Source organism: Dermacentor albipictus, chromosome 3 (genome assembly GCF_038994185.2).
Source record: "Dermacentor albipictus isolate Rhodes 1998 colony chromosome 3, USDA_Dalb.pri_finalv2, whole genome shotgun sequence".
Lineage (NCBI taxonomy): Eukaryota > Metazoa > Arthropoda > Arachnida > Ixodida > Ixodidae > Dermacentor > Dermacentor albipictus.
Genome location: NC_091823.1, coordinates 191,504,474 through 191,520,565, shown reverse-complemented (window position 1 = coordinate 191,520,565; position 16,092 = coordinate 191,504,474). Strand labels below are relative to the sequence as shown.

Here is a 16,092-nt window from a genome sequence, read left to right as displayed (position 1 = left end):
GCTTGGCCGGACCAAATCGTACAGCTCGAATTATCCATAAATTCGAATTATTGAAGTTCGAATTAACGAGCTTTCACTGTATAGGTAACAGACAACAGCGGAGGCATGTGCATATGCACTGATTTTTAAACAAATGAGACAGCAACGAGACAAGTGTAATGGAAAGTTAAGATGATATCGAAGGTGAAAAAATGACCATGCATAGCCTTGTTTTGTTTTGTAATTGCAAGATGAAAATTTGTTCTCCTTCAGGCCACCCTCTGTGTCACGTTTAAAAAATCGAATTCTTTTTTGAAAGATCGATTGAAGGTGCGCTAGCACAAGTGCTCCCCAAACTAGCGATCTTCGCCGCTTCAATAATCTCACGTGTTGTTCGCGTTGGGCTTCTTCCTATCACAGTGCACTGCTTATAAAGGGGACTGCACCCATGTTTTCTGCAATGAAAAGCCAGATGCCCCATTCATCCAGTTCACACATTATTTGCATGTTCACGCAAGCTATCGTTTACGCACCATCCCGTTTGCCCGGTGTATTTTTTTGCCGCACGACAGGGGCAGTTCATACACGATATTGTTCTCACAAAGAACGTAACATTCCCTGTGATTTGTCCGGCAACCGGGATTCTCAGAATCACAGTAGCTGGCCCTCCACAAGCTAGACAGCTTGATTGGCCCTGAAAACATGACCCTTACATTTGCGTTATTGCCACTCTTCACTCTGCGCGAGATATCGTGGATGCATGGTATTTATTGCGCGTTTCTGCTTCACCCGCGCAATTTCCGGTGAAGTAAACTGCTCATCCTGTCGCCCGCGTTCTGCGGTATTAAGGAGACCTTCGGCCACAGCTGTGATGATATTGTCACGTGGTGGTGACGTGAAGAACACAGTAGCAATACTGTGATAGACAAAACTAACTTTTATTGGGCGAACCTGTGCCCACAAAACAGGCTACACTTATAGCACAACGATAGCGGCGAACACGGTCGGCGATCGTCGAAAAATCTGATCAGCGGCTCAAGCGCGTCGCCTTTTATAGATCAGTCGTCGAATGTTCCAGATTAACTGATGGAACCCGCGTGTCTTCCACAAAGTTCTACACCATTCGTGTCACGCGATGAAATCTGATAACACAAGGTTCGGCGACAACAGACACGCGGATAGAAGCATCGATAACTTTCCAGAAACGTCGGATACATGCAGGCGCGTCCCTCGCTGTGCGATTACAGTTGTTAAGCGGCGAAACGTGGTTGCCCGATAAAGATAAGTACACGTGTCATTACCCCCCTCTTAAAAAGCATCGACCCGATGCTGCAAACAAACGAAAGTAACAAAGAAAAGCACTCGTAGCAAAGAAAAAAAACTAAGGAAGTTCATCAGCGTCCGTAAAATGGTTTGAGGCGCACCACGTGGACCACTTCAGATCGTGCGCGGCGCCGCTGTGAGTGCGAAATGCCGTCTGGCACGACCTCATAGTCCAGTGCGCCAATACGTCGGATGACCTTGTAGGGTCCGAAATAGCGTCGCAGCAGCTTCTCACTGAGTCCTCGCCGGCGTATCGGGGTCCATACCCAAACACGGTCGCCGGGCTGGTACTCGACGAAGCGTCGTCGGAGGTTGTAGTATCGGCTGTCGGTCCTCTGTTGGTCCTTGATCCGCAGGCGGGCGAGCTGTCGGGCTTCTTCGGCGCGCTGGAGATAGCTAGCGACGTCAACATTCTCTTCGTCAATGACGTGGGGCAGCATGGCGTCGAGCGTCGTCGTCGGGTTCCTGCCGTAAACCAGCTTAAACGGCGTGATCTGTGTTGTTTCTTGCACCGCCGTGTTGTAAGCGAAGGTTACATACGGCAAGACCGCGTCCCACGTCTTGTGCTCAACGTCGACGTACATCTCTAGCATGTCGGCGAGGGCCTTATTCAGGCGCTCCGTGAGACCATTCGTTTGCGGATGGTAGGCAGTTGTCCTCCTGTGGCTTGTCTGGCTATATTGCAGAATGGCTTGGGTGAGCTCTGCGGTAAAAGCCGTTCCTCTGTCGGTGATTAGGACTTTTGGGGCGCCATGTCGCAGCAGGATGTTCTCGACGAAAAATTTCGCCACCTCGGCTGCGCTGCCTTTCGGTAGAGCTTTTGTTTCAGCGAAGCGGGTGAGATAGTCCGTCGCCACGACGATCCACTTATTCCCGGATGTTGACGTCGGAAACGGCCCCAACAAATCCATCCCAATCTGCTCGAATGGTCGACGAGGAGGTTCGATCGGTTGTAGTAACCCTGCTGGCCCCATCGGTGGTGTCTTGCGTCGTTGACAGTCACGGCATGTCTTGACGTAACGGGCGACGTCGGCGGTCAGACGTGGCCAGTAATACCTTTCCTGTATTCTCGACAGCGTCCGGGAGAATCCGAGGTGCCCAGCAGTTGGATCGTCGTGTAAGGCGTGCAGTACTTCTGGACGCAGCGCCGACGGAACAACAAGAAGGTAGTTGGCGCGGACTGGTGAAAAGTTTTTCTTCACGAGTAGGTTGTTTTGAAGCGTGAACGACGATAGTCCACGCTTAAATGCCCTAGGGACAACGTCGGTCTGCCCTTCCAAATACTCGACAAGGGCTTTTAGCTCCGGGTCCCCTCGTTGTTGATCAGCGAAGTCTTCCGCGCTTATTATTCCAAGGAAGGCGTCGTCATCCTCGTTATCTTGCGGCGGCGGGTCAATGGGGGCGCGTGATAGGCAATCGGCATCTGAGTGTTTTCGTCCGGACTTGTATGTTACAGTAATGTCATATTCTTGTAGTCTGAGGCTCCAACGTGCCAGCCGTCCTGAAGGGTCCTTTAAGTTAGCTAGCCAACACAACGCGTGATGGTCGCTGACCACTCTGAATGGCCTGCCATATAGGTAGGGGCGAAATTTCGCTGTAGCCCAAACGATGGCGAGGCATTCCTTTTCCGTTGTGGAATAATTGCCTTCCGCTTTTGACAACGACCGGCTAGCGTAAGCTATCACGTGTTCATGTCCATCTTTTCTCTGGACTAGGACGGCACCGAGGCCTAGGCTACTGGCGTCAGTGTGAATTTCGGTATCGGCGTGCTCGTCGAAGTGCGCAAGTACGGGCGGCGACTGCATGCGTCGTTTGAGTTCTTCAAATGCGTCGGCCTGCGGCGTTTCCCACTTGAACTCAATGTCACATTTAGTTAGCTGTGTCAGCGGCTCAGCGATGCGTGAAAAGTTCTTGACAAATCGCCTGTAGTAGGCACACATGCCAAGAAATCTACGCACTGCCTTCTTGTCGGTGGGCTGCAGGAACTTTGCGATGGCAGCTGTCTTCTGCGGGTCGGGGCGGACTCCAGACTTGCTGATGACGTGGCCTAGGAACAGAAGCTCATCGTACGCGAAGCGGCACTTTTCTGGCTTCAGAGTGAGCCCTGATGACTTAATGGCCTCGAGTACTGTTGCAAGCCTCCTAAGGTGATCGTTGAAATTTTCGGCGAAGACAACGACGTCATCCAAGTAAACGAGACAGGTCTGCCACTTCAATCCTGCTAAAACCGTGTCCATGACGCGCTGGAACGTTGCAGGCGCCGAGCACAGTCCAAATGGCATAACCTTGAACTCGTAGAGGCCGTCTGGGGTGATGAAGGCGGTCTTTTCGCGATCTCTTTCGTCGACTTCTATTTGCCAATAGCCAGACTTGAGGTCCATCGACGAGAAGTATTTAGCGTTGCAGAGCCGATCCAATGCGTCGTCTATCCGTGGGAGGGGGTATACATCCTTCTTCGTGATCTTGTTCAGTCGACGATAATCGACACAGAAACGTAGGGTTCCGTCCTTTTTCTTTACCAGGACAACAGGGGATGCCCACGGGCTTTTCGACGGCTGGATGATGTCGTCGCGCAGCATTTCGTCGACTTGTTCTCTTATAGCTTCACGTTCCCGCGCCGAAACTCGGTAAGGGCTCTGACGGAGTGGGCGAGCGCATTCCTCGGTGATTATGCGATGCTTGGCGACTGGTGTTTGTCGAATCCTCGATGACGTCGAAAAACAGCCTTTGTATCGTCGGAGCAGACTTCTGAGCTGCTGTTGCTTAATCATAGTTAGATTTGGATTAATGTCGTAGTCTGGTTCGGGAACCATGGTCGTCGGGGTAGATGCGGCGGAATCCGAGAGGACAAAGGCATCGCTGGTTTCCGCAATTTCCTCGATGTATGCGATGGTCGTGCCCTTGTTGATGTGTTTGAACTCCTTGCTGAAGTTTGTCAGCAACACTTTCGTGTTTCCTCCGTGCAGTCGAGCGATCCCTCTTGCGACGCAAATTTCACGGTTGAGCAGAAGACGTTGGTCGCCTTCGATGACGCCTTCTACGTCAGCGGGTGTTTCGGTGCCGACCAAAACAACAATGCTGGAGTGAGGCGGGATGCTCACTTGATCTTCGAGCACACTCAAGGTATGGTGACTATGAGGGCTCTCCGGCGGTATTGTTTTATCTTCCGACAGCGTTATTGACTGTGACTTCAGGTCGATGATTGCGCCGTGTTGGTTCAGGAAGTCCATACCGAGAATGACGTCTCGTGAACACTGTTGGAGGATAACGAAAGTGGCAGGGTAAGTTCCGTCATGAATGGTTATTCTTGCCGTGCAGATTCCAGTTGGCGTGATGAGGTGTCCTCCTGCGGTGCGAATTTTAGGGCCTCCCCATGCAGTCTTAACCTTCTTCAACTGGGCGGCGATGTGTCCACTCATGACGGAGTAATCAGCCCCTGTGTCCACTAAGGCGGTAACCGCGTGTCCGTCGAGAAGCACCTCGAGGTCGGTGGTTCTTTGTCTGGCGTTGCAGTTGGGTCTTGGCGTCGGATCACGGCTGCGTCGTGTTAAACTGAAGCTTGAACGTCGCGTCGTCAAGTCGTCTTTCGTCGGTGTAGTCTTGGCTTCCTGACTTCGTCGGGACGGCGGCGTGTCGTCATTAGATCGTCGAGATGGTTGCTTCGTCGTCTTCGTCGGCGGCGGAGGATCTTCGTCAGTTCGACGAACAGCAACCGCACCTCCATCGGTTGCCGCTTTTAGTTTTCCGGATATGGCCTGACGGACCGGCCGCGGGCTGGGCCAGTGTATGGTCGGCGCTGCGGCGACAGGTAGCGGCCTGGTGACGGCGAACGGGAAGCTCGTCGATGGCTCCACTGAGTGGCGGCGAGGTAGTCGGCGATATCGCGAGGTCGTTCGCCAATCTGTGGCCGCGGCGCGTTAACGGCGAAACCTCGTAGTCCCATCTCCCGGTATGGGCATCGGCGGTACACATGGCCGGCTTCCCCGCAGTGGTAGCAGAGCGGGCGGTGGTCAGGAGCGCGCCAAACGTCTGTCTTCCTCGGGTAGGTGCGCTGGGCGACGGGTGGTCGTGCTGGCGGCGGCGGCGGCGGCGGACGACGAAACTACGGCGTGACAGGGCCCTGGCGCGGTCGCGGAGGGGGGCCTTGACGGCGTGCGACGGCGGCGTAGGTCATTGCTTGCGGCTCGGGCTGCGGCGATTCACGGGCTACTCCAAGTTGTTGTTGGAGTTCCTCACGCACGGCATCGGCAATCGAAGCCACTTGAGGCTGTGATGATGGGAACAGCTTTTGTAGCTCCTCCCGCACGACAGCTCGGATAGTCTCGCGTAGGTCGTCGGTGGCCAGTGACTGAAGTCCGGCGTAGTTTGTCGCGTTCGCGCGGCGGTTGAATTGCCGATTTCGCATCTCGAGTGTCTTCTCGATGCTGGTGGCCTCGCGAAGAAACTCGTCGACGGTCTTCGGTGGGCTTCGTACCATCCCGGCAAAAAGTTCCTCCTTCACACCACGCATGAGTAGGCGAACTTTCTTTTCCTCGGCCATATCCGGGTCAGCGTGGCGGAACAGACGGGTCATTTCTTCCGTAAAGATGGCAGCGTTCTCGTTTGGTAGCTGCACTCGGGCGTCCAGCATAGGTTAGGCCCTCTCCTTGCGCACGACACTTGTAAAGGTGCGCAGGAAGCCGCTACGGAACAGGTCCCACGTAGTCAAGGTCGACTCCTTGTTCTCAAACCACGTTCTGGCGGTGTTTTCTAAGGCGAAGTAGACATGCCGCAGCTTTTCGTCGGAGTCCCAGTTGTTGAATGTCGCGATTCGCTCGTATGTCTCCAGCCAGGATTCCGGGTCTTCAGTCGCTGCTCCATGGAAGGTAGGTGGGTCCCGGGGTTGTTGTAGGATAACGGGGGACGCTGGGGCAGCCATTGAGGTTGTCTTGACCGCGATCTTCTTTGTCGCCTCAGGTAGAAGTCCGTGCTCTGGGGGCAGTCCTTGCAGTCTGCGGCTAGCACGCTGGTCTTGGACGGTGTCGGTTTTGTCCTCGGGCTTCGGGCTTGGATCGCGGCTTTGCGGGGGCGTTCGGTACATGAACGCACTAGCACCTCCACCAGATGTCACGTGGTGGTGACGTGAAGAACACAGTAGCAATACTGTGATAGACAAAACTAACTTTTATTGGGCGAACCTGTGCCCACAAAACAGGCTACACTTATAGCACAACGATAGCGGCGAACACGGTCGGCGATCGTCGAAAAATCTGATCAGCGGCTCAAGCGCGTCGCCTTTTATAGATCAGTCGTCGAATGTTCCAGATTAACTGATGGAACCCGCGTGTCTTCCACAAAGTTCTACACCATTCGTGTCACGCGATGAAATCTGATAACACAAGGTTCGGCGACAACAGACACGCGGATAGAAGCATCGATAACTTTCCAGAAACGTCGGATACATGCAGGCGCGTCCCTCGCTGTGCGATTACAGTTGTTAAGCGGCGAAACGTGGTTGCCCGATAAAGATAAGTACACGTGTCAATATGCTGCGGAAAACTGGTCTCTTTCAGGCTATCCACTTGCGCCCGAAAACTGGACAAACGCTTGTGAGGACTTGAGCGGCGAAGCGCATTCATTAGGGTTGACTTTGCGATGCCCCACTTAACCAACTTACAGTGGCCCGATCAAAAATGGCAGTAGCGGCTTCTTCGCCCTTTGTTCATATGCCCAGCACACCTGGTGTCCCTAAAAAAAACATTCTAATATCGAGGAAGCACAAAGTTCCATCCTGTGGCGTTTCATGCGTAACAGTGAGCGGTTGTAAGCACTTGTTGAAAAGATCTAGCACTTGCGTAACATCAAGACAAACCTCCCCGCTGGGACTTGGATCGAGAAGCACAAGTAGTCGTAAACGTACCTATACATCTTTTTGACATTTGAGTTTGCTAATCTGGCCTCCAGTGTCCTGTTTACATGAGCAAGATAAAGGTCACTTAAATTTGGTTCAATACAGCAACCAATGCAAATTCCTTGTTTTTGAAAATAAACACTTCCATCCCACTTGGAGAATGTCGAGCGCAGATACATGGACAAGAATTCAGCAAAACCATTTGGAACCCGCCATGGTTGCTCAGTGGCTATGGTGTGAGGCTGCTGAGCACGAGGTTGCGCGATCAAATCCCAGCCACGGCGGCCGCAATTCGGTGGGGTTGAAATGAGCAAACACCCATGTACTTAGATTTAGGTGCCCGTTAAAGAACCGCAGGTGGGCTGAATTTCAGGAGTTCTCCACTACGGCGTGCCTCAAAATGAGAGTGATTTTAGCATGTAAAACCCGATAATTTATTTTCCCTTTTTTAAACCTTGTGTAGATATGCAGATGATGTTCACAAACTTCACTTCATCGTAAGCATTAATAGCCTCTTGAACATATACTAATAGCTCATCATGTGGCAGTGTATAATATAGACTTTTTACATCTACAGAGAAAGCTTCCCAATTACTGGCTACAAGCGTCTTGAGGTAACCTATCACTTCTTCTGAGTTCTTGGTCAGAAAAGCATCATTCACTGCAAGCGATTTAAACTTCCGTTGAAGAGAAAGGCCTACGGACTTTTGCCAAGTTCCACCTTCCGACACTATAATACGCAGTGGCCGTTCTGGTGTATGGGTTTTGATCGAAAAGAAAATTTCAAGGCTCCCAGATATTTTACTTTCAATTTCGCAGACCAGTTTACTCAGGTTTAATTTCTGACAAAGCTTCTTAGCTTTCGATTTCACTTTCGCGAATGAGACATCGTTCCTGCTATGAAAAACGGAATCCAAAGCCTCATCTGCCTTCTCTTTCAACAAGTTATGTGGGATGGCTACAAAACCACCTTCTTCATCTGCAGGAAGCAGTGCCAAGATATTTTCGCTAAGGAAATGTTTCACACGTTTTAAAGGTACGGCTGGCCTGGATGGCCTAGCTCGCGACACAAGATAGACATTCCTACTTCATTTCCCTCAACGCATTTTGAAGCGTCTCTAACCAAGGTTAAGGGTTCAGGTGCAGACAGTTTATGTTCAAGAGCAAATTTCGGTCCCAGCTTCAGGGTGTATCTCACATACCCAGGCAATTGTATGTCTCCCTCAATGTGGACTGCTTTGCTCCGGTTCTCTTAATTCTTTTTCTGTTTTGCCCGTGGTTGCTTGAGCAGAGGTCTCCAGAGGGCTTCCACACCGTCGTCAATAATTGTTGAGTATTCTCGCCACTTCTTTTTTGTTGCAGGTTGATTTGCCTGAAGGAACACTCTTGCCTGTAGCAAGTCCCTGTAAAGCCGAGCTAGCCTGAGGCTTTCTGACCTCAGTATCTTGCAAATTCTTCGTTCATGTCCTCTCGAGGGTTCAAGGTCCCCACAGAAGCGTTGCACGTCCGACGGCATCTGGTCGAGCCGTAGGCGGTACGAGAGCATGGGTGCCCTGCAAAAGGCGGCTGAGATGAAGGTGATGAGTGTGGAAGGATGCAACGTAGAACACAAAACAGAGCCCGATGTACTAGACATGTACCCTGAAAGAACTTAGGTAAGGGTGGGTTGGTATTCCATAACTGAGGTGTTTAGTGCACGAAAAGGGACGAGAGACAGAGGCAAGACGCGGATACACGGCTAACTTCAGTGCACTGTGATATCAGTGCGGTGTGATATCAGTGCACTGTGATAGGAAGAAGCCTAACGCGAACACAACGTGAGATTATTGAAGCGGCGAAGATCGCTAGTTTGGGGAGCGCTTGTGTTGGCGCGCCTTCAATCGATCTTTCAATAAAAGAATTCGGTTTTTTAAACGTGGCACAGAGTTTTTTAACATGGCCTGATGGAGATGACATTTTAATCGTGGAATTAATAAAAAAACATTTTTTGTGGCTATGCATGGCCGTTTTTTCATCTCTGATGTCATAACTTTCAATTACACACGACTCGTCGCTGCCTCATTTGATTAAAAATCAGTACATATGCGCATGCGTACGCTGTTGTCTGTAACCTATATATATGTGTACCGCTTCATGGAATAAAACAAATGTGGGAAGTTAGCGCTGTGTCCGCGTCTTCCATCTGTCTCTCGTTCCTTTTCGTGCTCTAAAAACCTCAGTTATGGAATACCAACACGCCCTAACCTAGGCTCTTGAGCCACTTAGCTTTACGGCATGCTCTTGCCCCCTGCCTCCTTGTTATGCACCGGAAACACCGATTGTTACCCTTCAACACTTCTCTCTAATCCGCCGCAGACATCTTTGCGTTACAGTTGCCGGTCTCATGGCCGTTCGAATTACAAAATAGACATCCAGTGCTGCCCTTTTTCGTGGTGTGCAGTTCCGCTGCAGTAGGCATGTTCGCATCTTTAATGTTGCTGTTGCGCCTTTCCTTTACGAATTCCGCACTGTTGTCTCTCGGTGCTTCGTCCTGCTCTATGATCTCCCACGTCGCAACCTCTTTTCTCAATATACGCAGGATCATCTCCAGCTTTCATGCCTCGTTCTATTCCAGACGAAGGTCGGCAGGCACCACTTTCTTTACCACGGTGAGTAACGAAGTTCTATAAGTGCTGACACTCACGCCTAAAGAAGTGAGGCTGTGTGCACCTGTCTCTAGTTTGTCGACGAGCTGCGCAGTTGACCGAAATTCCGTGAGTCACTCTTGCGGCTTGATGTTAAATAGCCGTGACATGTGGTCTTCTTTACTTCCTTTATGCCGAACGTCTCCTTTAATAGCGAGAGAGCCGCTTTTCCTGTGAAGAAAGCTGTTGAGGTACTTGAATTTGTCTGCGTTTGAAAGGTATTGGTGAGCGTCCATAGTCGACTCAAACTGACTGCAGAAGCCTTGCCACTCTCGAAGCTCTGCATTGAATTTGTTGATTTTGAGCTTTGGCAGCTTTACAGTGGGGCGCATTTGCGAATCCTTTGCGCTAGATTCTCTTTGATTTGAGGAGTTTAGTGTGCGATCTGATGAAGCTAAAGTCGCGTAGCATGTGTTGTACCTTTGTTTTCGCCACGCTGATCTGTACATTTCGGAGCGTGCAATTTCATCTTTGAAAGCTTCATTTTCAAAGCCTTTTCTATGTCCCAATCTAGCTCTTCCAGTGAGTCCTCTTTAGGAGAAAGAAGATTTATCTTTTCTTCCAGCTCCCCGATTGATGCGTTGCCGTCCATGGTGGATACTTCGTTGACCAGTTAGGTTGTCGATGTTCCCACCACGGCCCTTCTAAACTTGATTCTGTCGATATCCATCTTCTGACGTTCCTATTCTGGGGTTTCGGGACCAAAACGTTGCGGAATAAGAGACGGGGAACTTTTAACTTATGAAAAAATGGAGCGCTTTCAGAAGACTTATGGAGCGCATCAAGAAGACTCATTTATTTTTGACTAGAAGGTACAGGAAAGAGGAGAGTGTAGAGACAAGGGAAAGTAAATACTCTGGGCCAAACAGGCTTTTGTACACCTCGCACGTGCAAGCAACCCGCTCCAAACCTGAAAGGCACCACGGCACCGCCAGTTGCTGTTCGTAGACGCGCCCGCCAGTCATTTGCACGCAGTTTGAGGGGTGTCATATGCCCGCCGCTTCTGCCACAGCGATCTCAGTAGTGCCGTTTTAGGAGGGGGAGTCCTCCTCGCCGCATCGTCGGCGGCTCCAAGCTCCGGGTAGCTTTGCATCCAGAGTGGAGCATATGCAACAGGGATCGTTAAGCAGTTTGCAATAGAAATCGGTGGTAACTCGCTTAGACAAGATACCGGTAAGCTATCGCAGGAGACGAAATGTCTAATTAAGAAACGCCGATGTATGAAATTCTCTAACCCAACAGCCATAATAGAACAGACAGAAGTTTCCAAGTTAGTCCACAAGCGTAAGAAAGCTGACAAAGAAGTCAAATATAGTTAGAACTGAGCATGCTCTCTGGAGCGGAGGAAGCCTAAAATCAGTGAAGAAGGAACTAGGAATAGGAAATTCAGCCAGGAATAGGAAAGAATCAGAAGTATGCGATAAGGGGCAAAGATGGCAATATCACTACTTATATGGATAAGATAGTTCAAGTGGCTGAGGAGTTCTATAGAGATGTGTACAGTACGAGTAGCACCCCCGATGATAATGGAAGAGAGAATAGTCTAGGGGCATTTGACATCCCACAAGTAACGCCGCGAGAACTAAAGAAAGCTTTGGGAGCCATGCAAAGGTTAAAGGCAGCTGGGGAGGATGTGGTAACCATATTTGTTTAAAGATGGTGGGAAGATTGTTCTAGAAAAACTGGCCACCCTGTATACGCAATGCCTCATGAACTCGGGCCTACCTGAACCTTGGAAGAACGCCACCATAATCTTAATTCATAAGAAAGGGGACGCCAAAGGCGAAAAATTATAGACTGACCAGCTAAATGTCCGTTTCCTACAAAGCATTTACTAAGGTAATCGCAAATAGAATCAGCGACACCTTAGATTTCGGTCAACCAATGGACCAGGCAGGATGTTGTAAAGGCTACTCAAGAATAAACCATATTCACACTATCAATCAGGTCATAGAGAAATGTGTGGAATATAACCAACCCTCATATATAGCTTTCATTGATTGTGAGAAAGCATTTCATTCAGGCGAAACTGCAGCATTCATGCAGGTATTACGGAATTAGGGTGTAGACGAGTCGCATGTAAAAATACTGAACGATATGCATATATAGCGGCTCCACAGCCACCGCAGTCCTCCACAAAAAAAGCAACAAAATCCCAAAAAAGAAGGGCGTCAGGCAGGGAGATACGATCTCTCCAATGCTATTCACCGCGTGTTTACAGGAGGTATTAAGATACCTCTATTGGGAAGAATTTAGGATAAGAGGCAGTGGAGAATACCATAGTAACTTGCATTTGCTGATGATATTCCCTTGCTTAGTAACTCTACGGACCAATTGCAATGCATGCTCGCTGACCTGGAGAGGCAAAGCAGAAGGGTGGGTCTGAAAACTAACCTTCAGAAAACCAAAGTAATGTTGAACAGTCTCGGATGAGAACAGCAGTTCACAATAGGTAGCGAGGCACTCTAAATGGTAAGGCAATACACGTACTTAGGGCAGATAGGGACCGTGGATCCATATCATGAGACTAAAATAGTGAGAAGAATAAAAATGGGACTGCAGTGCCTTTGGCAGGCCTTCTCGGATCATGAACAGCATGGTGCAATTATCCATCAAGAGAAAAGTGTATAATAGCTGTTTCTTAGCAGTACTCAGCTGCGCAGCAGATACCTGGAGGCTTACGGAAAGCGTGCTACGTAACCTGTTCCCTACCAGCGTACAGGTTCGTGGATATACATATTTATGCACTCTACTTCAAGAAATTATGTTTGGCGGAATTCAAATTCAGCGCGTTTAGAAGAGCTGCTTGTAATTACCACTATGCCCAAGAGGCGGAACCACCGGGCCAGTCAGAGCGCCGTCAGGAAAAGTTGAAATGGTGGCATCCAGCTCCAGAGTCGGACAGCGACCGAGAGGTACCGACCGAGAGGAGGTTTTACCTACTATTTCCCTTTTTTCGTACTATTTGCGAAAAGAGTCATTTGGTAATGAAGTTTATAACTCCCGAAAGCGCCATGAATTATTTCTAGGCCAAAAAACAGAACGGTTGGTTTGAAGCGCACCTTTTTACATTGTGTCACATTTGCGGACAAAAGTTGTGAACATGGACGCTGCTCTCTCTGGATTGTTCTCAACAACCAGATTCCTGACCGATGAAGAGATCGCTGCCATGCTGGAAGAGAGCGACGCGGACCTTTCGGAGTCTGATAATAAGGATGATGGTGCTTCGCCGCCTCAGGCAATTAGTCATGACACATCCGAAGATGAGGATGAAACTGAACCGGACATCGTCAACCTGCCCAAAAAGCAGAAAGAAAAGCTGCTGGAAGCCAGGAACGTAAGTTCTTGCGCTTTGTTGCGCTAAATTTTCTCGCGCGTCTATTAACAGCACCTTTCTGTTAAAATATTTCTAGTTTCATGTATGGTCACCCTACATTATATTTGGTTTCCCAGATTCACAAACCCTGACATGACAGTCACGGTCAAGCAGACGTCGATTTTCGGGAGCTTCTGTTCCCACGTCAGTATTTCGCCAAATATTTTCCAATAGGTTTTTGGAGGGAACTCGCTGAACAAACAAATTTGTATTCCGTTCAGAACCGCAATCATCGATCAGTGAGAACAGACGTACTTGAGGTGAGGAAGCTCGCTGGCATACACCTAGTGATGGGAATTATGAGCCTTCCTCAAGTCCAGCTGAACTGTTCACGAGCAACACGTACCCCTTACGAGATTCTACGAGCTGCGTAATAACCTGCACTTTGTAGACCTCTCCGCAGTTACATCACTGCAGAAAGAAAGCAGGTTACATCTTGTACGGCCAATAGTTAGCAGCTTTCAAAGTGCTTGCTGCTCATTGCAACGCACAAAAGAATGCTCAATAGATGAGCACACGATACCATTTTCGGGAAGCTGTGCACTTAGACCATATCTTCCTTCTAAGCCAAATCCACTTGGTTTAAAGAATTTTGTCTTGGCTTCCCCCGATAGCCTTGTTTTAGACTTCCTGGCTTACACTGGCAAAAATATGGTGACGCCTGAAGACATGAAATTATATAGCCTGGGTGGCGCACTCGTAAAGCATCTTTCAACAATCGTAAGCGACCAGAAGGCGCACCTATTGACTGACAGATTTTTCATGGGGCTGTCAGTTATAGACTACGTCACTGAAAATGAAATGTTTTTGACTGGCACTGTGAACGCTAACCGCACGCAAGGCGCATTCGGAAATTTCCCGACTGACAGGTCAATGAACCGTGGTGGAAATGCTTGCCTCATGCGCGAGGACGGAAACGTCTGTCTAGTGAAATGGAAAGGTAACAAAAGAGTTCTTTTCTTGTCGAGCGCGGTTGGGTGCGATCCAATTGGTATGTGCAAGCGGTGGTCAAAGGAAGAGAAAAAGAAAATGCCTTTTCCTCAGCCGGCTATTGTCTCACGCTACAACAGGTGCATGGGCGATGTGGACTTAGCTGACAGGTATGTGTCGTACTACAGAATTAAGATAGAACAAGAAAATGGACAGTTCGATTCTTCACGCACTTCCTTGACCATGCCGTGTCCAATGCCTGGATTGAGACCGGCGGGACGCCCAAGAACTGAGCATTCCGAAGAAAGAAGTCCTTCCCTTGCTTCAGTTCAAGCAATACATAGCAGAAACATTGATCAAGGCCGATTCAACAAAAAGCAGCAGGACTGAAAGAGCAAGCAACGAGCCCACAATCAACCAAAACAGGCCTATACAACTCCCAAACAATGATACACGTAGCGACCACTTTGGTCACTTTCTAGAATACTGCCAGCTCGAAAATGCAATGTGGTGCAGGAAGAAGAACTGTAAGGGAGAAACAAGGGTGAGGTGCATGAAATGCAATATTTTTCTGTGCCTTCAGAAGCAAAACTGCTTCGCTAAATTTGATAACGCTGGGCACTGATTTCCACATTTGTGGTCGACCCGTCCTTTGTGTACACAACTTATGTCCACGTTTGTGTACACACTTGTTTCACCTAAAATTAATCAAATTTCTTGGCTATTTTTTTGTGTGACTTGTTAAGAGGATGCCTAATAAAATCGCAAAAAAAATCAGTTGTTTTCAATTGTTTCTTAGGTCGGTAGGGAAGAGGTTTAAATTGAGGATGACACGACGACCTATGTAAAGAAGAATGATGGGTGTAGCGTTAAGGGATAAGAGAGCAGATTGGGTGAAAGAACAAACGCGAAGTAATGACATCTTACTTGAAATCAAGAAAAAGAAGTGGTCATGAGCAGGGCATGTAAGGAGGAGGGGAGATAAACGATGACCATTAAGGGTTACGGACTGGATTCCAAGAGAAGGGAAGCGTAGCAGGGGGCGGCAGAAAGTTAGGTGGGCGGATGAGATTAAGAAGTATGCAGAGACAACACAACCATAATTAGCACATTACCGGGTAGTAGGAGAAGTACGGGAGAGGCCTTTGTCCTGCAGTGGGCGTAGCGAGGCTGCTGCTGCTGATGATGAGGAGTGGTAAAAACGCTGTTCTTTTCTGATTTTTTGTAACGTTTCTAAATTGATTTACTTAGACACATATGTAAAGATACGGGTGTCGTACCACATTTCAATCTCCTCCGCCCTAATCTCTTCTGCTTCCTCCCATTCTTATCTCTTCGTCGTCTTCTATCACTCTTGTGGAGCAGACCGCTTCACTCCTCCAGACACCATTGTTTACACTTTCTATTGTAATATTACAACACATTGCTCATGAAGGTCTGCTCCGTTTGCCCAGAGACTCCCAGAGTACCAGGTGGCCTTGAGGATACCACGCTATGAGGCAATCTTGATTACTTGAAAGGGTCCATAACACTTATCATTGAAAGTGTGACTGCCTTTCTGCAGCAGAACACGGTCACGGAGTTGTATGTCCGGTATGTCTCTGCTGCGTCTTCTGTGAACCTTTATATTATGCTTCTGGTTGTTCCGCACAATTCTCGCTCCCAGGAAGCTTTAGGTTATTGGGAAGGCCCAGTTCGCGATCCGCTGGAAGTATGGGCACACTCCCTGAAGCAGGGAAAAGAGAGCTGCATCCAAGAACACTTCTTGCAAGAATGATTGTGATATCTCACAGCGGCTTCGAGGCAGCACTTCTAAACACCTGCGAAGTTCGGGTACATATTTATGTACTGTTTAGTGTCTCGTATACAGCGTTCGGCGACGCCATTAGCAGTTGGGTGATACGGTGAAC

General features: G+C 49.0%; 1 pseudogene; it reads left to right on the top strand.

Moving 5' to 3' along the window:
- The first annotated feature begins 12,751 nt into the window (after nucleotides 1-12,751).
- Nucleotides 12,752-14,807, top strand: LOC139057061 (piggyBac transposable element-derived protein 2-like; annotated as a pseudogene).
- Nucleotides 14,808-16,092: the final 1,285 nt, after the last annotated feature.